At 40.0% G+C, this 24,932-nt stretch overlaps 2 long non-coding RNA genes across 2 annotated transcripts; both read left to right on the forward strand.

Annotated features, from left to right (window-relative positions):
* Window positions 1-957: 957 nt before the first annotated feature.
* On the forward strand, window positions 958-2,810 carry LOC307130008. The gene is made up of 3 exons (XR_013816988.1): window positions 958-1,053; window positions 1,395-1,459; window positions 2,672-2,810. It is a non-coding gene; the product is annotated as an uncharacterized lncRNA (long non-coding RNA).
* A 220-nt stretch (window positions 2,811-3,030) lies between these two features.
* Window positions 3,031-3,801, forward strand: LOC307130011. The gene is made up of 3 exons (XR_013816990.1): window positions 3,031-3,143; window positions 3,242-3,280; window positions 3,681-3,801. It is a non-coding gene; the product is annotated as an uncharacterized lncRNA (long non-coding RNA).
* The last annotated feature ends 21,131 nt before the right edge of the window (window positions 3,802-24,932 follow it).

Consider the following 24,932-nt stretch of genomic DNA (forward strand, 5'->3'; position numbering starts at 1 on the left):
GGGGGTAACAGCTCAAACGATAAGCAAAGTTTTTTAAGTCACATTTTATGACTAGAAAATTCCTAAATAAATTTTGAGTGTGCCTGACTCTGGCCCATATATTAATACGTGTTGTGTTAATTAATATTGTGTGTATGGGCAGACTAGTTTAACCGTGAACCGCCGTTAGTGCTAGCTAAAGGCCCGGGTATACTTCACTTAGAATACTGCCCTGTCCGCGCGTCTTTCAAAGTATACTACACAACGGATGCGCGCGGATGATCGCGTTCGACACATGCTCGATATTTTTTTTTCTATGCTCTACCAGACATCGGAGGGCAGCACTGAGTCCTGTCATCAAAGGGACATTCGCTGGGCATGATCGGAGAAGAACTGTAGTGCATAGACCACCAACCGCCGTTCTGTGTGCGTGTGTGTGTGTGTATGGGCAGACTGGTTTAACCGCAGCCGGCGTGTGTGTGTGTGTGTGTGTGTACGTACATACAGACTAGTTTAACCGCTAACCGCTGTGTGTGCTAGGGTGTTAGGGATGTCTCTATTGGTCGAACGTGAGATTTCACATTCTTCTTCCTTTTCTTTTCCAGATATATGAAAATGTACAACCTGAAAGTCTCCTTCAACGGCGAGTTGTCCCCATACCTAACCCAACCATCTATTTGAATCTGAAAGTAACTGTAACCCTTAAAACAACAACAAACAAAAACATTTTTGTAAAATTGAAATGCATGTTGTTGTGGAAGATATTATTTAAAAAACGAGCACTGCCTACCTCATTTGATTGAATGTTTTTATTACTTGTTTTCAAATTGAATGATTTTCTCTATAAAACAGTTTTAAAAATATTTAGTTTTTATTTTCACTCCCAGATGTACCACAAAAAAAGGAGACGACAAAATTCAAAAATAATTTTAACTTAGAATTGCAATACCTGCTGTAGCAATTTCCCTTATTTTTTTAAACCAGATCGTTCAGCCCTTGCCAAGAGAGTCTTTCCAGATCCCTTTCTCAGAGACAGGGTGAGGGTTCCTGAGGGTCTTCCACTCATGGACGGAGGTATTTAATTTAAATGTGATCAAAAGTACAATATTGTCAGTATAAATGAAGCACTCTGAAGCTGCAGAGTCTGAACTACATATCTTCCAGATGTAAGAAAATCTTTGGAACAGACCTCAACAAATGTCACATGATATATATATATATATATATATATATATATATATATATATATATATATATATATATATATATATATATATATATATATATATATATATATATATATATATAAAATGATCATTGCCACTCATATCATCATGTGCCTGCTTTGTGGAGGTCTGGACTCTACTGACCACTTTTTCTGGTTATATTTTTAATTTCTTGTTGCTCCTTTTCAGAGTAAACATCTGAAGAGATTGGGAGGCGTTGATGCTGCAGACCATGTGAAGATGTCAATGGCTGCGTAAGTAACTTTGTTCCTTTTTTGCATTAGTTCATAGTAGGGGTGTAACGATACACGTATTCATACCGAACCGTTTCGGTACAGGGCTTTCAGTTCGGTGCACGTGTGTACCGAATGGTTCCGAATGCAATCTTTAACAGTCGGCTTGTTTTAAGCGCGGAACACACTTCAATCCGAGTTCCCACACCAACATATTAAGTATTCTGTCAATTTTATCACGAAATTCAAACGATAAATGCCGTTTTGACGCTCTTTAATGTGTCGACTGATCACTGTATAGGCGCATCAATTCAAGCGCCCGCGGCATGCGAGTGAACGCGATCAACTCTTCCAGAAGAATAAACATGAATTAATATCGTAAGGTATGTTGAGGATAACACTTACTGAAACGTATCATATGTCGTGTAATCGCTCAATCAGTTTTTCATTCACTGAAAGACTTCAAACAGCTTGTAAACAATGTCCTGTAGCATCATTTACCTCAGAGTCAGAAGTCATTCAGTCCACAGCTGTTAATTCACTAGAGAAATCAACTCTTTCACTAAATATATGCACTATATTAGCCTATATATATATATAATTCTACTTAACCTGTTAGTGATGTCTTGATTATTTAATGCTATGTTTAGATAAATCTGTCATGAAAATGACAGTCACTAAGATTATATTTCAACAACGAATTGGAGAAAAAACTATTTTATTTAGGAGTTAATGCAAAAACTGCCGTATGTGAAGTTTACATGTTTGCACACTGTGTTATGTGAGTGTTGATTATCCTATAACTAAACATGTATATCAGCTGAATATAGACTCATAGTTTGGGCTCTGTTGTTAACCTTTAATATTATAGTAATAATGTGCAAGTAAGGGCTCCCTATATAGTTTACAGCATTATCTTTAAGAAACTTTTAGTTATAATTTAATCCATTTAAGGACAGGCACACAATTTTTTCAGTAAACCACTGTTTAATAAAAAATAAATAAGCCATTTTGTAAAACTGCAGGACTGAACCCGTACCGAACAGTGACTTCAAAACCGAGGTACATACCGAACCGTCAGTTTTGTGTCCCGTTACACCCCTAGTTTATACTGATTATGTTTACTGTGATGCACTCCCCCCACACACCCACTTACTCACTCTCTGCTACATTTTCATAATGAACTTGACTGCAATATAATATTCTAATATAAATCTGTTTTTTCCATGGCAGAACTATGACCAATACAATGATGGCCATAATGAGCCTCAGAGAAAGAAGAGGGAAGGTTGTGTTGTGAACTTCATTTGTTTCTTGAAGAATAGACCAGGAGACGTCGGATTTAAGACAGAAGTGATTATTTTTAATGAGAACTTTCTGTGCTGCTGGTCGTCCGAAAACAGTCTGATTTAACAGTACAAAATAAGGCAATTTATCTACATTTTTAGGGGGAGTGGTTATACAGCAGAGGAGGAGACATTCAAACAAAGGAATGCATATGTTGTGTAGGTAAAGGACACACCCTACTATGAAATCCCTACCAGTCCCATTGAATCAGCATAGCTATTCGCATGCTAATGCTGGCCAGGAACTCCAATTCCAAGAGCCATTCCAGAGCCATTAAAGACAAAAGGGGCAATGTCTGGGCTCCCAAAGGTGGACTCTCAGTGATCTGACTCATTTAAAACACAATAGAGAAAAACAGGTCTGGAAGATTTGCATAGCAGACTAATTCATCTGATATCATCATTTTTACCTAAAATGCTAAATGCAATGTACTTTCTAAAATTTGTAATCCCACAGTTGCCTTCGTGAAGACCCGTCTCTACAAGATAATCTGTGGTGAGTTTGCTTTAACATAATAGTTTTGTAACAATGTTTTAAATAATTGAATATAGTAAGCAGAATAATAATTCAAAATAAATTATTTTAGTTGGATGACTCTACTGAGCATGCTCTAATATTATATATAATACTCCATTCTGGGTTCTAGACTAACTTCTCTACCGGCAGCACTGGTTACTACCAACTCCATTTTGTTGCTCGCCCCAGCACATGATTATAAATGACCTTACATGTTGATAAATACTACTTTATATACTTGAAACATTGGCCACAAAAGTTGATATTTGCAAAAAAAAATTATATTTAGGTTAGCGTTTGCTAATACTGATCTGGTGTTGTTTTTCCCCCTCAACCGACGCTGTCTTGAGCTCATTTGATACAACTACAACAAAAGTAGACGAATACATGGCCAAATACTTGAAATATGCACCAGAGAGGATGGGTGGCGGTGGCAGAAAGAAGTCACAAGAAGGGAAGATTTAACCAGCCATGTTCAATGTTTGGGCCGTGTTTCTGAAGGTTAAAGTTTCGACATGTGTAAAATTATGTTGTGTGAAATGTTGGCACACTTGCAGCCATGTAATAAAGCATGTTTCTTACGTCAGTGGAATGTCTTTATTAATCTTCCTGGTCCTGATTTGACCAATTCGGTTCTTCCTTGCCGACTGCGTATCTGCAAACTTAGTATTTATGTATCCATTTCAAGGTGTTTGGTGTTACTGTTGAACACCTCAATGCAGTTAAAACAGTTTTACAAAATAAACAATGTTAAAAAGCAGGACTTTATAGTAGGGCTGTAAAAAGATTAATCGCGATTAATCTCATCCAAAATAAAAGTTTGTGTTTACATAATATATGTGTGTGTACTGTGTATAATTATTATTTATATATAAAAACACACACAAGCATGTATATATTTAAGAAAAATGTATAATATTTATATATAATATAAATTATATAAATGTATATACATGCAAATATTTCTTAAATATATACATGAATGTGTTTGTATTTATATATAAATAATAATTATACAGAGTACACACAAATATATTATGTAAACACAAACTTTTATTTTGGATGTGATTAATCGCGATTAATCTTTTGACAGCCCTACTTTATAGTGACGTTGAAATTTGAACGTTGATTGGATTTGCAAAATCTAAACTAAAATCAATATTGATTCAATGTTGGCAAATTCACCTATGTTGAGAAAGGTAACATTGGAATGACGTTGCTATTTCAACGTTGATTAGATTTGCAAAATCTAAACAAAATTCAACGGTTATCCAACACTGGCACCTGACGTTGATTCAACAGTGAATCGACGTTAAAATGCCAGCTGGGAGGTTATGATCATTGAGATGCATGTTTATCTATCATTTATCATCCATATACTGCACATTAATCCGCATCTACCAAAGCAGTCAACAATGAAGAATCAAGAATGGACAGCATCTTCATGTTTTATTCTGGATGGTTCTGGATCACTCATGTCTTCAATCTCCTCTTTAATAAAAAATAAAAATAATCTTGTTTCTGATTGAAATCTTGATTCATGTTTCTGTCCCAAACAGAAACAAGATTATTTTCTTACCCAATTTGCAGATAATTTAATTTCAGATTTAATTTTGATGTTATTTTCCAGAAAACAAGAACAATATCTTGTCATTTCACTTAGAGTAAATTCATCTTGATTTAAGATTTTTTTTGTTTAGATATTTAGACTGGAAACGACACACACACGTTCATTCCGGTCTCCTCATTTCTTTTCCTGTTTTCACAGGGACTTTCTAATCTGCCAACACAACCCTCTGTACGGGACCTGTAACATAACGTTTTAAAAAGTATTGAAGGATTAAGCTGTTTAACATTAAAACTATTTGGTGTCAGGGTTCTCCTCTGACAGCTCTGTATGTTTTGTCTTTGTTTAATGTGTCTTTGTTTGTGTTGTGCATGAACACATGGCTTTGTCTTGGTTTGTGTTTGCCATGTGCTCCCTGTGTCCTGCCTCCTTGTTTCCTGTTACCACGCCCCCTTGTTTAGTCCTTGGCTGCGTTCGAAACCGCATACTCTTTGAGTAGGTACTCATTTTCAATAAGTACTTACTTAATGAGCTCTAAAAGAGTAGGTACTATATTGCCTGATCTCGTTAAGTATGAATGCGAGCCTCACTTTATGCGCCATGTTGACGTTATCATGTGACCTACGACGTTATCTCAAGCGCAACAACTTCAAAGACGAGTGACAGGTTTAATTCATCAATCTATAAATATCTTAATATTGATTAAACTTGCTAATTGTGTGGGCTTGTTGAAGAAACAGCTGCCCATTTATTTTGTGATATTAACCCTACTAATCTGACCCAGTTTTATCCTTACCAAAACCCACAATCGTGATCTCTTAAATATGTTGTTAATTTCTTTATTTTATATGCAAAGCATGTCATCCACAAGCAAAATTGGCCTAAATCTCCTTTATATTTTCCTTTTTAAATTTAACTCCTGTTTTATCCCTCAATCCCTTATTCAAAGATATCTAACCTTGTTATTGTTTTTTCTTTGTATATAATGTATGCAAACCCATGATATTTGTTTTATTATTAGGATTGTTAAAGATACAACCATGTAATTATAAAATAAAAGATAGGCCTATGAGTGACAGGTGCAGTAACAGCTCAAAGCATCAATAACTCCACAGCCCGACCTGTGCGGTTTCCCTCAGAGTCTGCAACGAGGACGTCTTTCAGCTGCTCGAAGATCTCACCTTGGGAGAACACTGTTGATTTTATACTAGTTATTAAGTTATTACTATTCAAAATTAAGATTACCCCAGAATGAATTGCATTGCTAGCCCACTAAAACACTTACAATAATAATAATAACAAATGCTGACCAATACTTAATTATATTACTTTTTTTTTTACTGAAAATAATATTGTTTTAGTAAAACAAGCAAAATGCAACTTGTTGTCATATGACATAGCGATGCATGAAAATACACTAGAACAAATGCAGCCGATGTGAATACCAATTTTCAGTCAAGCAATGAATAAATGCATGAGTTAATAAAATATTTTATTTACTGACAACAATAGGAAACATGAATTAATGAGTAAAAGAATGAATAAAAGTAAACATCACAAATGAATAAGTCACCATGAAACAAAGCTTTATTCAAACGTATTGTTCTAACAAACCATCACACATTTACAGACGGTGAAGCCCACATCTGCTGCCATCTCAACACAGCTTGATGAAGCAGTTGACCACCGTGAACACCTTCGCCTGTCCAGCCGTCCATCATGTCCCTTCTGAACTCCACAACCTTGAAGCAAGAGTGGGACAACATGTGCGGGACAATCTGACTGCTGATGTGTCTACTCCAAACATCCGTGTGCCTGCTGTCCATCAGCATGACTACTTAAAACGTTTTACAATTCATGTTGTCAGCATCCCATTTCTTGCCATATTTGATTTAATATTTTTTACAATTACATGCTACTTGTATTGTAGCTTTATGACTTTTGTGGTGTAGTGGGCTAAACACTGAACTGATAAGCAGAAGGTTTCTGCTTGGATCTCCGCAGCCGTCACCACCAGTGTGTCCTTGAGCAAGGCTCAACCACAGAAGCTCTGCAGCAAATGCACAGACATCAAGAATCAGAAAAGTGCTGAAATAACTCTGTTTGAAATTAAAATAAAATACAACTTAAGATTTAAATGTATGTTTTATTCATTTCTGTAGTATACTCAAAGCCTTTGATGACAGGCTTCCTTCATCACCCTCTCTCCAGTCTCCACCAGATAAACACACACACACACACACACACACACACACACACACACACACACACACACACACACACACACACACACACACACACACACACACACACACACACACGTGCTCTTCTGCCCCTGTAACATCAGACAACTTTCATGTTACCTGTATCTTAAACAACACCTTGATAAAAGCATAAAAGTTTATGTGCTCAATAGCCTTAAATGTTGAGGTAGTTGCTGATGTGTTAATGTTCCTCAATTCATCAACAGTACTAATGGACAAATAAAAAAAGATAACTTATGTTTAGTTACTTTATGTAGATCTATTAACATTACTGACGTTCATGTAAAGTAAGCAGTGTTGACCACAGTGAACTCTACATTATAGCACACACACATCACTCTGATCAGATGTCTATTTCATGCTGTGATGTCATCTGCAATACTTATCGAAAATGTTCCTGTCAGATGTTAAATAAACATTTAGTAAGCATCTTTATCTTTAAGTATATCGTTTATGTAAATCCACTTTGGAGACGTGTGTGTGTGTGTTACTGGAGCTCATACATAATAAAACGCGTTTTTACAGCCCAATCACAACTACACTATACTGTCTGTCGTCTTTACACTTTTAACAATTCAACAGTATAACGTTACTCTACAGTAGTCCAACAAATGCGAATTTAACACAAGGAACGGTGATTTTGGTTTGTAATACTCACATTTGATTGGCTTTTCTCCGCCTGACGTATCCTTTCCTGTGGCCTCATGGGAAGGCAGGGATAGAAAAGTATCCGACGATGGGTACTTCACAATCTGGGCGGAATCAGTAAGCCATCCGGGAACTTCTCGCCTACTCTTTTATGATTACTGAGGTTTCGAACATACTACTCCTTTCACGTACTGTTTTCGCCTACTATATAGTAGGTAAGTAGGCATATTCGAACGCAACATCAGTATACGCACGTCCGAATCTCACGAGAAATACTCCAAAACCCTGGTAGTTCTCGCCTACTCTTTTATGAATACAAAGGATTCGAGCATACTCTTCGCTCGCCTACTGCTTTTTACATACTATATAGTAGGGAAGTATGCGGTTTCGAACGCAGCCCATGTCTAGTCCTCATTGATTAACTGATTGTGTGCTCACCTGTTCCTTGTCTGAGTGTGCTCACCCTTTCCTCATGTTTTCTGCTCCTTGTTTGTCTGAGTGTGTTCACCTGTTCCTCATGTTCTCTGCTCCTTGTTTGTTTGAGTGTGTTCACCTGTTCCTCTTGTTCTCTGCTCCCTTTATAAGGTGTGTTCTTTCCCTCATGTGGTTGCTGGTTCGTTATACCTACGTGTGTTATACTAGTAGTGCTAAGTGTTTGTGCTGCCTTTTGGTCTTGTATCCTCTTGTTTTCTGTCTCTAGTTCCTGTCCTGCAAGTAGAGCTTCCCTGGCAGCTTGCTCTCCTTGCCTAGCTGAAAGCTTGGTGAGTTTCCTGATATGACCTGACTGCATTACCCTAGGAATCCTGCCTGGCCATCGCTGGTATCCTCTGGTCTCATGCTGCTCTGTCAGAACTGCTCTCCTGTCTACCACCTTCTGGAGCTAGTTATTGTGGCTGCTCTTCCTGCCTGTGATTGTGCTCCTAACCCGCCTACTGTTTGGACTGTTCACCTCCTCACCATTTCTTGTCTTGTCTGCTGTTTGTCAATAAACCCCTGATCACTCATTCCTGCATTTGAGTCCTCTCTCATAGAATCGTGACAGAACGAACCAGCCAACATTGGACTCAGCAGAATGAGTATCAGAATCCTACCACCTGCTAACATCCAGCAGATAGTGGCCTGTCATCGAGGTTTGACTGTTCTTCGCCAGGAGGATTTGGATGTGGGGGGCTTTGCCCAGTTTTTCTGGACCATGGCCGTGGGGCTAGATTATAATGATGCTGCTCTCAAGGACATCTTTAACACCTGCTTAGATGATCCCCTGCCAGCATGGGAGATGGATTCTCTCAGGAGTCTGGATTTCTGGGGTTTTTCCAGGTACCTTAGTCATCGCAGTCATGGAGGTATGCCTAGTCGACCAGAATCTGCTTGCAGAAAACACCCAGCCCTTCATCACCTGTCACGTCATGTTCATGATCCTCACCTAGCTTCTACCAAGAAACTAAGGTCCAGAGAGCGAAGGGTGGTCCAATCCATCACACCTACCCCAGAGTCAGCTGAGACTGCTCAGGCTACCCCAGAGCCAGTCACGCCAACAGCTATCTTCTCCCAGGCTACCAGGTCAGTTGTAGTCACTAAATCCAAGTCAATTTCTGCCATTCTTGAACCAGACCTGTCCACCTCTGTTATTCAAACACCAGTCAAGTCAACCGCAGTCATGTGTCAGACAATTAAGTCAGTTCCAGCCACTTCAGAGTCTCCAAGATCAACTTCTGGTTTTCCGGTGTCTGCCAAGATCATTCCTGAGCCAGGCAAGTCAATTGTTGTCCCTCAGTCAATCAAGTCTGTTCCCTTTACTTAGGAGTCTGCCAGATCTGTTTCAGTCACTGCTGAGGCGACGAAAGTCACTGCTATTCTGCCTGGGTGGGCCGAGTTAGCTGCAGATACTACAGAGGCAGTTAAGCACACCGGGTCAACCCGTCGAAAGTGCAAGAAGAGGGCCCGTGCAAAGCAGTCTACTATCCTCCATCCTCAAGCTCCAAGTCCAGTGGATATTGAGTTATCAAGTCCTGTGAAGTCATTTAAGCCTTTTACTAGTCATGTCATGCCCTCAGAGACAGTTTATGCCAGTCCAGTCACGGTCACAGAGGCCGTCCCTAAGCTGCCCATTATCAGTGCTGCGGAGGCTTTCTCTAAATGTCTTAAGTCTTAAGTCCACAGAGATTTCAGTCAAACCTGTCATGGCTACAGAGTGGAATTTTCCCGAGAGTGCAGTTCCCGAGCCCGCTGCCGAGAGGGTAGTCCCCGAGCTCGTTCCCGCTCCGGAGAGCGCAGTCACCGTGATGGCTTCTTCTGTCCCCAATCCTGAGAGGACTTGGTCTCCCATTTCAGGGCCTGTCAGTGCAGCCCAGGAGGGCGCTCCCGAGTCAAGTCCTTTGTCTGTCCCTGAAGTCCCAGAGACTGTTTCAAGAGTCTTCTCCCTTTCTGTCATTTCCCCCAAGTCTACCAAGCCCAGTTGGAAGTCCAGACCAGTTAGGCCGTTCCCTGTATCTAAGGATCTCCCCAGTCAAGTTCCCACCCCTCCCTTCCCACCCTCCATGTTTTCTGGTTATGGTTTCCCTAAGCTAGCACCTTTCAATGCTGCCATGAACATTTTGCCAGGTTCGGTACCCACCCGCCCCTTCCCTCCCTCTGTGTTCCCTGGCCAGTTTGGGACTTCCATGTTTATGCCCTACCCGCCCCCCCAGTTGGTGTCACCGGGGATTTCTTTGCCTGGTTTGGCCGCCTGGAGGCGTCCATTGGGCAGGGGGTACTGTCAGGGTTCTCCTCTGACAGCTCTGTATGTTTTGTCTTTGTTTAATGTGTCTGTTTGTGTTGTGCATGAACACATGGCTTTGTCTTGGTTTGTGTTTGCCATGTGCTCCCTGTGTCCTGCCTCCTTTTTTCCTGTTACCACGCCTTGTTTAGTCCTTGTCTAGTCCTCATTGATTAACTGATTGTGTGCTCACCTGTTCCTTGTCTGAGTGTGCTCACCCTTTCCTCATGTTTTCTGCTCCTTGTTTGTCTGAGTGTGTTCACATGTTCCTCTTGTTCTCTGCTCCCTTTATAAGGTGTTCTTTCCCTCATGTGGTTGCTGGTTCGTTATACGTTATACCTACGTGTGTTATACTAGTAGTGCTAAGTGTTTGTGCTGCCTTTTGGTCTTGTATCCTCTTGTTTTCTGTCTCTAGTTCATGTCCTGCAAGTAGAGCTTCCCTGGCAGCTTGCTCTCCTTGCCTAGCTGAAAGCTTGGTGAGTTTCCTGATATGACCTGACTGCATTACCCTAGGAATCCTGCCTGGCCATCGCTGGTATCCTCTGGTCTCATGCTGCTCTGTCAGAACTGCTCTCCCGTCTACCACCTTCTGGAGCTAGTTATTGTGGCTGCTCTTCCTGCCTGTGATTGTGTTCCTAACCCGCCTACTGTTTGAACTGTTCACCTCCTCACCATTTCTTGTCTGCTGTTTGTCAATAAACCCCTGATCACTCATTCCTGCATTTGAGTCCTCTCTCATCGAATCGTGACAATTTGGTGGATTGTTGTAGGACAAAACAAGGGATCCTGTTCCAGCTCAACCAAATCTGTATTGCCCCAACAAAAGAAGTTAACAGATTAATGTTGTTTTAGAGCTTTCCTTCTTAATATCAGTAAATAATGGATGCTCTGCTTTTGGGTGAGTTGCTTCAAGTTATTGAAACGTTAGGGTGATGAAGAAGTATTTAATTGAATTCCCATTTAATTCATAGTCAGGAGGAAAGACTAAGAACAGTGATTGACGCATATTATTCAGTATCAGGGTTATAATAGTTAACTAAAACCATAACAATTATTAATTACTTGAAATAAAATAAATGTTAACTGAAATAAAAATAACTTAAACTTGATATACTATAATAACTTAAACAGAAATACAAAATTATAAAAAACTATATAGATGCATTTAAAAAAACAAACAAAAAAGTGAATTGAGTTCTCTTTATTTTTAATGTCAAAAACACAAAGATGTCAATGTCAGTTTTGACATGTATTCAAGTAACAGTCGGTTATGTAACGCTTAAATGCTCAATTAATGCATTACAATTTAACTACATTCATTAGATTTGCGTCGACTAAAACAAAAAATCCAGGTTACGAAAATATGATTAAATGAATTCAAAATTAAATCAATTGGTTTCCAGTCTCTTCCAGTAAATCAAATTCAAATCAGAATATTTCAATGATTTTCACACAAATAATTCAATAAAGCACCAATCCTGTGGCATTTCACAGCAACACTAGTTTATTTGTTAACTTCAGATTTACTTGAATGTTTTCAATCTGAAGAAAACATTTGCTCACTGTGACACAGAACAACACTTTTTAATATGAGCCAGTAGATTACTTGATTGGCTGAAACTCTTCTCACACTGAGTACAGCGGTACGGCTTCTCTCCAGTATGAACTCGCTCATGTGATTTCAGGGTTCCAGCCTGAGTGAAACTCTTGTCACAATATGAGCACTTGTAAGGTTTTTCTCCAGTATGAATTATTTGGTGCTGCTTCAGTTGGCCAGCTGTAGTAAAGCTCTTCCCACAGTCAAAGCACATATACTCTCTCACTTCATTATGTGTTTTCTGGTGCAGTTTCAGATGGCTAGCTGCAGTAAAGCTCTTCCCACAGTCAAAGCACATATACTCTCTCACTTCATCATGTGTTTTCTGGTGCAGTTTACAATTATCCAGCCTTGAAAAACTTTTTTCACAGTGAGAACACGCATGAGGCTTCTCATCTGAATGAACTGCCATGTGTTGTTTTAGATTTGATGACGAAATAAAATCTTTACCACACTGATCACAGTTAAATGGTTTTTCTCCAGTGTGAACTCTCATGTGTTTTTTAAGGGTTCCTTTTTGTGTGAAACTCTTTCCACACTGAGTGCATGTATACGGTTTCTCTCCAGTGTGAATTCTCATGTGTTTGTTAAGGTCTCCTTTACGTGTGAAACTCTTTCCACACTGAGTGCAGGTGTGCAGCTTTTTGGCTTTTGTTCTTTGAGCTGTAAAGTTATGATGTTCCTCCTCCTCTTCATTCAGTTCTTCTCTTTGCCGTTTCACGTCCACCTGGTCTAAAATACACATCAAGTTAGAATCAGTTCAAGTGAACCCTGATTTAATAGCAGAAAGCAACAGAGATCAGGTATCAGATCTTTCATGTGGTATTTTTGTTCTATATAATTTACTTTCGATATAGTTAAAATATGTTTGATAACTGCTATATACAAGGTTATGATCATTTAGATGCATGTATCTAACTGATACATACCAAAGCATCTACGAAAGCAGCCAACAATGAAGAATCAAGAATGGACACCAACCTGTTTGTTCCTCAGTATCTTCATGTTTTATTCTGGATGGTTCTGGATAACTCATGTCTTCAATCTCCTCTTTAATAAACTCCATCTTTAACAGTCACACAGATTTCAGCTGCTACACCTGGAGTTTGTCCTTCTCTTGTAGGATGATGTGGATATTCCCAGTATTTATTGGTGAATTGTTGTGGGAGGGGCTTCACTGCAGGTGTGAACTGTGATCACTGCGTTTCGATTCAATCTGCATTTAAAAAGGACAGGCCATAATGTTTAACTGAGCTGCTGAAAAACCAGAAGTTCCCTGTTTTCACCTCATTCATTATGGTGATGTCTGAGATCTGCTGTAAATTGGCACATTAAGCACATTTTATTGGTGTTGACCGGCTGAAACAAACTACAGGATCATCACCTTTGAATTGTCACTTCAGTTCTTGTCTTTGCTCTTTCACTTCCATCGGGTCTGAAATAAAATCAGTTCAAGGAGGATAAATGTGAAGATTCAAGTGAACCCTGATTTAACAACAGAAAACAATTCATGTCACATGAAATCATGAGTATTTCTATCAGCTATCAGATCTATAATGAGCTAACGGTTAGTTCTGTCATTCTATCAAAACTGCTGTACAAGATTATGATCTAAATGCATTTGTCATATATATATATATATATATATATATATATATATATATATATATATATATATATATATATATATATATATATATATATATATATATATATATATATATATATATATATATAACTGTACTATTTTTTAACTGTACTATTTTGATTGTTTTTGAAAGAAGTCTCTTCTGCTCACCAAGGCTGCGTTTATTTGAACCAAAATACAGCAAAAACAGTACTATTGTGAAATATTTTTACAATTTAAAATAGGCTAACTTTTTTTTTCTATTTGAATATATTTTGAAATACAATTTATTTCTGTGATTCACATGATCCTTCAGAAATCCTTCTAATATGCAATATATGCAATTATATAATATATCTCAAGAAACAATTCTGATTATTATCAATGTTGAAAACAGTTGTGCACCTTTTTTTCCAGGATTATTTAATGAAAAGAAAGTTAAAAAGAACAGCATTTATCTGAAATATAAAGCTTTTGCAACATTATAAATGTCTATACTTGATCAATTTAATGCATTCTTGCTGAATAAATGTATTCATTTCTTTGAATTAATAATAAATTGATCTGTATTAAATTTAAATTGATCACAGGAATAAATTACATTTTAAAATATATTCAAATAGAAAACAGTTAACTAACATTTAAGTAATATTTCACAATATTACAGCTTATTTTGTATTTTTAATAACATAAATGCAGCCTTGGTGAGCAGAAGAGACTTCTTTAAAAACAATTAAAATAGTAGTTTCCAAACTTTTGACTGTTATAGTGTATGTGTGTGTGTGTGTGTATATATATAACAGAACTATATATAATCTTAGGGCTGTTTTCTTTTAGACATTTGTGCTCTCTTCCCCACCGTTCTGAATATATTTCAGCAGTAAAGAGAGAAAACATTTGCAGTGATGGTTTTTCTCCATTTACCTGACAATTTATAATGCTGCTTGTTCTTCCACGGACAACCGAACCGATGCTTCTACTACAACCATAACTCGTGTGATGTTACGTCAAATGCACACGAGCAGCAGCAGCTGTTGCCAAGTATTCATTCCAGGGGGATCAATACAAACTAATAAACGGTTCCATTTTCATATATTTTTTTGCCTGCAATTTTTGTTCCGTAACCTTTCCCGCGACTCCTTTTTTAAAATAGCCCAATTGTGCGGGAAAACTGCAACCCTGGCAAATATGCTCTTTCTAGTGCCGCTCATGCAGGCTCAGGTGCCGGTGCCGGTGCTATTGCAGCGCTGCAGCCTAGTAAAAAGAGTGTGCCCTTCCCCCCTACTGACTTTCACTTTCGGACGGGTGCCCGAATATGGAAGTGAATGAGCTAAAAAAAAAATTTATGCCTACAAGAAATTCTGCATCCATTGTACGATTTTTGTATTTATTTTTGTCCACCTCGGAAGGGCAACGTGAGAGAAGGGCATATGGGCAGTTGCCCGGGCAACCTGAGCAACCCCCCTGTGCACGTCCCTGGAATGTTGTCAAAATCTCTTACATGGACACATAAGAGACATCTGAAATATTTGTAGATTTTGAAATCTTATTAGCTACATTACCGTTCAAAAGTTTGAGGTCAGTAAAAAATGTTTAATGTCTCACCAAGACTACATTTATTTGATAAAAAAAATACAGCAAATTCAGCAATACTGTGAAATATTGTCAAAACGTGTAAATATGTAACTCTTAATGTTTCGGCATACCAAGACATTTTGGGAACATTTTGGGAACCCTACTTTGTGGGAACAGTTTGGGGACGGCCCCTTCCTGTCCCAACATGTTGGGCACCAGTGCACAAAGCGTCGGCCCATAAAGACATGGATGAGTGAGTTTGGTGTGGAGGAACTTGACTGGCCTTCACAGAGTCCTGACCTCAACCTGATAGAACACCTTTGGGATGAATTAGAGCGGAGACTGAGAGCCAGGCCTTCTCGTCCAACATCAGTGCCTGACCTCACAAATGCGCTTCTAGAAGAATGGTCACCATCAGATGGCACTGTGACCTACGCTGACTCTGGTTGTGTGTGCTACTACTTAATGAATTATCGTCATTATCGTCAAATATCAAGTGAAACAACATTATCGGCTTCAAGGTAACATAAGCTACTAAATATTCATGTTAAATTGAAGTAATATTATGTGTATGTGCTTTCATTTTGATGTTATTTTCCAGAAAACAAGAACAAATATTGTATGTCATTTCACTTATCTAGTAAATTCATCTTGATTTAAGAATATTTTAGATATTTAGACTGGAAATGACATAAATACTAAATAAAAAAACCATTTATTTGCAGTGCAAGCTCAAATCTTAACTATATCATGTTGTGAAGGTTAACTCAAATATGAAAAAACAAACAAACAATTACATTAGCAGAAAACATGCTTAAAAGGAGCCTAAAATGATAGTCATTTCCAAGCACAAACAAAGTATTTGAAAAGTTTAAAAAGTTGTAAGTGCTGTAAACTATTTGTGAACATGAAAATATTAAATAGGCTACAATTATAAAATGCAAAAAAAAAAAAGTATTCATCATGTTTGTGTAAAGACTTTTTTTTTGTAATATAATATAAACATCTATTTAAATCTTAAGTTGTATTTCATTTTAATTTTTAAAAGCACTTTTCTGATTCTTGATGTCTGTGCATTCTCAGTAACAAATGGAATAAAATACAGGGGATATATTTGTTTCAATTCCCAATATAAACAGCTGTTTACCTTGACTTTAGCCTATAAGGTTAGGTTTAGAACAAGCTGTTATCTGTTCTGACATATGGTGTTAAAGTATTGGTAAATGTGGCAGTAAAAATCCAGTGTTTTGGTTTAGCTTGTGTGTAAAAGAAGTTAAAGCATTTTAAATTAGGAAGTTTAATAGAGCTATTGCTACCACAGTACAGTCTAGAAAAAGTATGAAAGGGTTACATTTAGTAAATTGCTATTGTACTAAATCAATAATAAACGAATATTGGAGGAAATATGGCATCCTTTCATGAATCCACATTAATTGCTTCCTCATTAAAAGCATTTTGCATACATTTAGCAAGAACTGCTGCCATTATTTTATAATTAATAACGAGATTTTCTAATAATGGTTTATCTGTTTGAGGTTTAGGGATTGACATGATGACACTGTCTGATTGATGTAGGTAGAAATCCTTTGTTGATGGCCTCCTCATATACCGCTAACAGGAATTTAGTCTATAAAAACGTTATAAAATTCTGATGTAAGGCCACCAGGGGCAAACTTGTAACTATAATATGCGGGAGGACAGAAAATTGATAAGACGTATCTGCATAAATATACTAGGATATGCGATGGCTGTATGTCTGGATGATTTATTTGAAAAGGTAAACAAGTTTAGTAAACTAAAAGAGCCTATAATATTTTTCTATCACAGAGGAATCTGTATTCTTACTACACTTTCAATACATTAATATAAAGAAAGATGGAGACAAACAATGCATTTGTTGGTTGTTGAAAAACAAAATCTTTATTTATATGTTGTATTTAATTATGCTTTTTTATTATTTATTTCCAGTTTCTAATCGTTTTGGTTTGTATTCATGTGGGTGAAGTATGCTTTTATGAAAGTATGTGTGAAAGTATGAAAGACAAGATCATTTGTTTCAGGGGTTCTGCAGGTTTTATGAAGTCAAAGACATTAAGAAAATTGTAGGAAAAAAAATTGAATGGAAAACGTCAATATGGTCATTATGGTCTCTAAATGTAAATGTCCAGGGAAAAAAAACAATGAGTTTGAAAATACCACTGCAGTTGTCCTGTACGCAACATTTTAGTATCCATAAAAAAGATTGGTACAGTGAAATGTTCGGTCATATAGCAGCAATCTTTAACGTAAGCCTTACAAGTAAGCAGGTAAGCCAGTCGCGGCTTGACGTGTCCGAGAATGCATGAATTCAGATCATACAAACCCCCAAAAAAGATATTCGTTCTGGTTTCAGAGTTCACATCAAATCGATCAAAAACATCAAATCGCTGATTCTTTTTCCCCCCAGAGACAGATGCAGCTGTAACCTGAACGTTTTTATTTGTGTAACCTATATTTTACTTTTTTAAAGGGTCTAGCTTAACTGATGCCGAACAATCCTAAAAAATGATTACATTTATTTACTTTTTATTACTTGAAATTAAATAAATGTTAACTGAAATAAACTGAAATTAAAAAATAAACAAACTTTAGCTTAACCTGATATAGCCTACTATCTAAAACAGAAATACAAAGTTACAAAAACTATATAGATGTTTCTAAAAAACAAACAAAAAAGTGAATTGAGTTATTTTGCACATTTTTAGACTAGTGAGAGTCCCCCTGATTACCACCTGAGGGCGCTACACCCAGGACTGTCACTCCAACACTAACTAAATTACCCATAATCCTTAGCACTCACTGTTTACACCTGTGTCTCATTATGTCATGATCCTGTCACTCCCTCTCTTTCCACCTCTGCTGGTCATTCTCACACTCAGGCTGCGTTCGAAACCGCATACTTCCCTACTATATAGTATGTAAAAAGCAGTAGGCGAGCGAAGAGTATGCTCGAATCCTTTGTATTCATAAAAGAGTAGGCGAGAACTACCAGGGTTTTGGAGTATTTCTCGCGAGATTCGGACGTGCGTATACTGATGTTGCGTTCGAATATGCCTACTTACCTACTATATAGTAGGCGAAAACAGTACGTGAAAGGAGAAGTATGTTCGAAACCTCAGTAATCATAAAAGAGTAGGCGAGAAGTTCCCGGATGGCTTACTGATTCCGCCCAGATTGTGAAGTACCCATCGTCGGATACTTTTCTATCCCTGCCTTCCCATGAGGCCACAGGAAAGGATACGTCAGGTGGAGAAAAGCCAATCAAATGTGAGTATTACAAACCAAAATCACCGTTCCTTGTGTTAAAATCGCATTTGTTGGACTACTGTAGAGTAACGTTAAACTGTTGAATTGTTAAAAGTGTAAAGACGACAGACAGTATAGTGTAGTTGTGATTGGGCTGTAAAAACACGTTTTATTATGTATGAGCTCCAGTAACACACACACACACACACACACACACACGTGTCTCCAAAGTGGATTTACATAAACGATATACTTAAAGATAAAGATGCTTACTAAATGTTTATTTAACATCTGACAGGAACATTTTCGATAAGTATTGCAGATGACATCACAGCATGAAATAGACATCTGATCAGAGTGATGTGTGTGTGCTATAATGTAGAGTTCACTGTGGTCAACACTGCTTTACATGAACGTCAGTAATGTTAATAGATCTACATAAAGTAACTAAACATAAGTTATCTTTTTTTATTTGTCCATTAGTACTGTTGATGAATTGAGGAACATTAACACATCAGCAACTACCTTAACATTTAAGGCTATTGAGCACATAAACTTTTATGCTTTTATCAAGGTGTTGTTTAAGATACAGGTAACATGAAAGTTGTCTGATGTTACAGGGGTAGAAGAGCGTGTGTGTGTGTGTGTGTGTGTGTGTGTGTGTGTGTGTGTGTGTGTGTGTGTGTGTGTGTGTGTGTGTGTGTGTGTGTGTGTGTGTGTGTGTGTGTGTGTGTGTGTGTGTGTGTGTGTGTGTTTATCTGGTGGAGACTGGAGAGAGGCTGATGAAGGAAGCCTGTTATCAAAGGCTTTGAGTATACTACTGATGTCTGTGCATTTGCTGCAGAGCTTCTGTGGTTGAGCCTTGCTCAAGGACAAACTGCTGGAGACGGCTGCGGAGATCCAAGCAGAAACCTTCTGCTTATCAGTTCAGTGCTTTAGCCCACTACACCACAAAAGTCATAAAGCTACAATACAAGTAGCATGTTATTGTAAAAAATATTAAATCAAATATGGCAAGAAATGGGATGCTGACAGCATGAATTGTAAAACGTTTTAAGTAGTCATGCTGATGGAGAGCAGGCAGACGGATGTTTGGAGCAGACATCAGCAGTCAGATTGTCCCGCACATGTTCTCCCACTCTTGCTTCAAGGTTGTGGGGTTCAGAAGGGACAGGAGGGACGGCTGGGACAGGCGAAGGTGTTCACGGTGGTCAACTGCTTCATCAATATAAAGCCACAGAAGCACAGCTGTGTTGAGATGGCAGCAGATGTGGGGTTCACCGTCTGTAAATGTGTGATGGTTTGTTAGAACAATACGTTTGAATAAAGCTTTGTTTCATGGTGACTTATTCATTTGTGATGTTTACTTTTATTCATTCTTTTACTCATTAATTCATGTTTCCTATTGTTGTCAGTAAATAAAAGATTTTATTAACTCATGCATTTATTCAGTGCTTGACTGAAAATTGGTATTCACATCGGCTGCATTTGTTCTAGTGTATTTTCATGCATCGCTATGTCATATGACAACAAGTTGCATTTTGCTTGTTTTACTAAAACAATATAATTTTCAGTAAAAAAAAAAGTAATATAATTAAGAATTGGTCAGCATTTGTTATTATTATTATTGTAAGTGTTTTAGTGGGCTAGCAATGCAATTCATTCTGGGGTAATCTTAATTTTGAATAGTAATAACTTACATTTTAAGAGTATAAAATCAACAGTGTTCTCCCAAGGTGAGGAGATGCTCCGAGGAGACGAGGAGATGCTCCGAGTGTTAGACCACTCCGCCTACGGTGATGAAGCCTCGCTCCTTCTTTCTACTCTCCGCCAGGAGGACCGGTCTGTCGCGGATTTCTCAATTGAGTTTCGCACACTGGCCGCTTCATGTGATTGGAACGAGTCTGCACTCGTCGCTCGGTTCCTGGAGGGGTTAGGTGCAGACATCAAGGATGAGGTGCTCGCTCGGGAGACACCCACTCATCTCGACTCCCTGATCGACCTGGCTATCCGGGTGGAGAAGCGCTTCGACCTGCGCCGTCGCGCTCGCAAGCTGGAGAGATCACTCCTTTCCGCTCCCCCACTCTCCACCACTCTGCCGGTGTGCGCTCATCCTGAACCTATGCAGCTGGGAGGTATTCGCATCGATGCCACTGAACGTCATCGGCGAATCACGAACCGCCTCTGCTTGTACTGTGGTGCGGTGGGTCACTTCGTTTCTGCGTGTCAAGTAAAAGCCAGAGCTCACCAGTAGAGGGAGGGATACTGGGGAGCGCTTCAGTTCAGACCCCTTCGTCACGTTCCCGCACTACTTTCCCTGTCCACCTCCGCTGGCCGGGTTTGGCTGTCTCTTGTCAGGCTTTGATCGACTCGGGGGCGGAGGGGAATTTCATTGACGAGTCCTGGGCTCTCGACCAGGGCATCCCCCCTCATCGACCTCAAAGACGCCACTCCTGTTTTTGCCCTTGATGGTAGCACTCTTGCCAATGTTCACCGTGTCACCATTCCGGTGAGTTTCACCGTCTCTGGCAATCATCGAGAGACTATTTCCTTTTTAATTTTTCAATCTCCCTTTACCCCTGTGGTTTTGGGCCATCCTTGGCTTGTTGACCACAACCCTCAAATAGACTGGTGCAGAGGAACTATCCTCTCTTGGAATTTGTCGTGTCATGTTAAGTGTCTAGTATCTGCTGTTCCCCCTGTGTCTTCTGTTTCTGTGTTTCAGGAGGAGCCGGGTGATTTGTCAGGGGTGCCTGAGGAGCATCACGATTTGCGGGCGGTTTTCAGTCGTTCCCGGGCCTCTTCTCTTCCTCCTCATCGACCTTATGACTGCGGTATTGATCTCCTTCCCGAGACCACGCCCCCTCACGGGAGACTTTACTCCCTGTCGGCGCTGGAGCGCAAGGCGCTTGAGGATTACCTTTCCGAGGCATTGCACACGGGCACTATAGTTCCGTCCTCCTCTCCGGCCAGTGCTGGGTTCTTCTTTGTGAATAAGAAGGATGGGTCCTTGCGTCCTTGCATAGATTATAGAGGGTTGAACGACATAACTGTGAAGAATCGCTATCCTCTTCCACTTATGTCGTCAGCTTTTGAGATCTTGCAGGGAGCTAAGGTCTTCACAAAATTAGATCTTCGCAACGCTTATCATTTGATTCGTATCAGAGAGGGGGACGAGTGGAAGACGGCGTTTAACACACCCCTAGGGCACTTTGAGTGTTGCGTGCTTCCGTTCGGATTGGTCAACGCTCCTGCTGTTTTTCAGGCGTTGGTCAATGACGTATTACAAGACATGCTTAATATCTTCGTTTTCGTGTACCTCGATGACATCTTGATCTTCTTTCCCTCTCTCCAGGTGCATACTCAGCACATTCGGCGCGACTTACAACGCCTGTTGGAGAATCGCCTGTTTGTGAAGGCTGAGAAGTGTACTTTCCACGCTCAGTCGGTCACATTCTTGGGTTCGGTCGTTTTGGCTGAGGGGATCAGCATGGATTCTTCCAAGATCCGCGCTGTCACCGAGTGGCCCATTCTGGAGTCCCGCGTCGCGCTCCAACATTTTCTAGGATTCGCAAATTTTTATCGCCGCTTTATAACTGCTCTCACGTCTATCAAGACCCGTTTTGTTTGGTCCCGGGCCGCTCAGACGGCGTTTGATCAACTAAAGTCTCTTTTTACGTCTGCCCCTATTCTCTCTACTCCTGATGTCACTAAGCAATTTATCGTCGAGGTCAAGAATGGACAGCATCTTCATGTTTTATTCTGGATGGTTCTGGATCACTCATGTCTTCAATCTCCTCTTTAATAAAAAATAAAAATAATCTTGTTTCTGCTTGAAATCTTGATTCATGTTTCTGTCCCAAACAGAAACTAGATTATTTTCTTACCCAATTTGCAGATAATTTAATTTCAGATTTAATTTTGATGTTATTTTCCAGAAAACAAGAACAATATCTTATGTCATTTCACTTAGAGTAAATTCATCTTGATTTAAGATTTTTTTTGTTTAGATATTTAGACTGGAAACGACACACACACGTTCACTCCGGTCTCCTCATTTATTTTCCTGTTTTCACAGGGACTTTCTAATCTGCCAACACAACCCTCTGTACTGGACCTGTAACATAACGTTTTAAAAAGTATTGAAGGATTAAGCTGTTTAACATTAAAACTATTTGGTGTCAGGGTTCTCCTCTGACATCTCTGTATGTTTTGTCTTTGTTTAATGTGTCTTTGTTTGTGTTGTGCATGAACACATGGCTTTGTCTTGGTTTGTGTTTGCCATGTGCTCCCTGTGTCCTGCCTCCTTGTTTCCTGTTACCACGCCCCCTTGTTTAGTCCTTGTCTCGTCCTCATTGATTAACTGATTGTGTGCTCACCTGTTCCTTGTCTGAGTGTGCTCACCCTTTCCTCATGTTTTCTGCTCCTTGTTTGTCTGAGTGTTTTCACCTGTTCCTCATGTTCTCTGCTCCTTGTTTGTCTGAGTGTGTTCACCTGTTCCTCTTGTTCTCTGCTCCCTTTATAAGGTGTGTTCTTTCCCTCATGTGGTTGCTGGTTTGTTATACCTACGTGTGTTATACTAGTAGTGCTAAGTGTTTGTGCTGCCTTTTGGTCTTGTATCCTCTTGTTTTCTGTCTCTAGTTCCTGTCCTGCAAGTAGAGCTTCCCTGGCAGCTTGCTCTCCTTGCCTAGCTGAAAGCTTGGTGAGTTTCCTGATATGACCTGACTGCATTACCCTAGGAATCCTGCCTGGCCATCGCTGGTATCCTCTGGTCTCATGCTGCTCTGTCAGAACTGCTCTCCTGTCTACCACCTTCTGGAGCTAGTTATTGTGGCTGCTCTTCCTGCCTGTGATTGTGCTCCTAACCCGCCTACTGTTTGGACTGTTCACCTCCTCACCATTTCTTGTCTTGTCTGCTGTTTGTCAATAAACCCCTGATCACTCATTCCTGCATTTGAGTCCTCTCTCATAGAATCGTGACAGAACGAACCAGCCAACATTGGACTCAGCAGAATGAGTATCAGAATCCTACCACCTGCTAACATCCAGCAGATAGTGGCCCGTCATTGAGGTTTGACTGCTCTTCGCCAGGAGGATTTGGATGTGGGGGGCTTTGCCCAGTTTTTCTGGACCATGGCCGTGGGGCTAGATTATAATGATGCTGCTCTCAAGGACATCTTTAACACCTGCTTAGATGATCCCCTGCCAGCATGGGAGATGGATTCTCTCAGGAGTCTGGATTTCTGGGGTTTTTCCAGGTACCTTAGTCATCGCAGTCATGGAGGTATGCCTAGTCGACCAGAATCTGCTTGCAGAAAACACCCAGCCCGTCATCACCTGTCACGTCATGTTCATGATCCTCACCTGGCTTCTACCAAGAAACTAAGGTCCAGAGAGCGAAGGGTGGTCCAGTCCATCACACCTACCCCAGAGTCAGCTGAGACTGCTCAGGCTACCCCAGAGCCAGTCACGCCAACAGCTATCTTCTCCTAGGCTACCAGGTCAGTTGCAATCACTAAATCCAAGTCAATTTCTGCCATTCTTGAACCAGACCTGTCCACCTCTGTTATTCAAACACCAGTCAAGTCAACCGCAGTCATGTGTCAGACAATTAAGTCAGTTCCAGCCACTTCAGAGTCCCCAAGATCAACTTCTGGTTTTCCGGTGTCTGCCAAGATCATTCCTGAGCCAGGCAAGTAAATTGTTGTCCCTCAGTCAATCAAGTCTGTTCACTTTACTTCAGAGTCTGCCAGATCTGTTTCAGTCACTGCTGAGGCGACGAAAGTCACTGCTATTCTGCCTGGGTGGGCCGAGTTAGCTGCAGATACTACAGAGGCAGTTAAGCACACCGGGTCAACCCGTCGAAAGCGCAAGAAGAGGGCCCGTGCAAAGCAGTCTACTATCCTCCATCCTCAAGCTCCAAGTCCAGTGGATACTGAGGTATCAAGTCCTGTGAAGTCATTTAAGCCTTTTACTAGTCATGTCATGCCCTCAGAGACAGTTTATGCCAGTCCAGTCACGGTCACAGAGGCCGTCCCTAAGCTGCCCATTATCAGTGCTGCGGAGGCTTTCTCTAAATGTCTTAAGTCTCAAGTCCACAGAGATTTCAGTCAAACCTGTCATGGCTACAGAGTGGAATTTTCCCGAGAGGGCAGTCCCCGAGCCCGCTGCCGAGAGGGCAGTCCCCGAGCCCGCTGCCGAGAGGGCAGTCCCCGAGCCCGCTGCCGAGAGGGCAGTCCCCGAGCCCGCTGCCGAGAGGGCAGTCCCCGAGCCCGCTGCCGAGAGGGCAGTCCCCGAGCCCGCTGCCGAGAGG

Source organism: Gobio gobio (genome assembly GCF_949357685.1).
Source record: "Gobio gobio genome assembly, chromosome: 8".
Lineage (NCBI taxonomy): Eukaryota > Metazoa > Chordata > Actinopteri > Cypriniformes > Gobionidae > Gobio > Gobio gobio.